A 1,077-nucleotide genomic window follows, 5' to 3' on the forward strand; every position below is an offset into this window, starting at 1 on the left:
ATGAAAGAAAATACAGTTACTGTACCAAAAAGAGTTGGTCGATGTTCGACCATTTCATGAGGTAATATATGATCAAGAACTGATGGTAGTGAAGGAAGACGTTCAAGCTGCACTGGCAGAATTGGCAAAAGCAAGCCTCCAGGAATTGAAGGAATATCCATTGAAATGTTTCAACAAGTGGTTGCAACAGTTTGTCGCAAACTCACTCATTTATGGAAGCACTCACTAATTTATACTAAGAAATTTGGAATACAGCTACCTGGCCAGGCAGTTGAAAGTGATTAATATTTATGCCCATTCCAAAGACAGGTGATCCAATGGAATGAAGAAATAATCAAACAATATCATTAATACCACATGCAAGTAAAATTTTGCTGAAAATAATTCAAAAATGGTTGCAGGAGTACATCAACAGGGATATGTGAGAAATTCAAACCAGATTCAGAAGAACTTCCAGAAATTTAAGCTGTACTCGGAAGAGGATGTGGAATGAGGGATATCATTGCTAATGTCAGATGGATCTTGCCTGAAAGCAAAGAATACCAGAAGGATGTTTACCTGTGTTTTATTAACTATGCAAAACCATTCAACTGTGTGGATCATAACAAATTATGGGTAACGTTGCAAAGAATGGGAATTCCAGAACACTCAATTGTGCTCATGAGGAACCTGTACATAGGCCAAGACAGAGTTGTTTGAACAGAACAAGGTGATATGGCCTGGTTTAAAATCAGTAATAGTATGCAGCAGGGCTATATACTTTCACCAAATTTATACAATCTGTATGCTGAGCAAATAATCTGAGAAGCTGGACTATATGAAGAAGGACATGGCATCAGGATTGATGAGCACACATTAACAACCTGCAATATACAGATGACACCTTCCTTGATGAAAGTGAAGAAGACTTGAAACACTTACTGATGAAGATTGAAGACTACAGCCTTCAGTATGGATTAAGCCTCAACATACAGAAAACAAAAATCCTCACAACTGGACCAATAAGGAACATCACAGTAAATGGAGAAAAGATCGAAGTTGTCAAAGATTTCATTTTATTTGGATCCACAATGAGTG

This window comes from Orycteropus afer, unplaced genomic scaffold, assembly GCF_000298275.1.
Source record: "Orycteropus afer afer isolate SDZICR_OR568_19922 unplaced genomic scaffold, OryAfe1.0 scaffold00153, whole genome shotgun sequence".
Classification (NCBI taxonomy): domain Eukaryota; kingdom Metazoa; phylum Chordata; class Mammalia; order Tubulidentata; family Orycteropodidae; genus Orycteropus; species Orycteropus afer.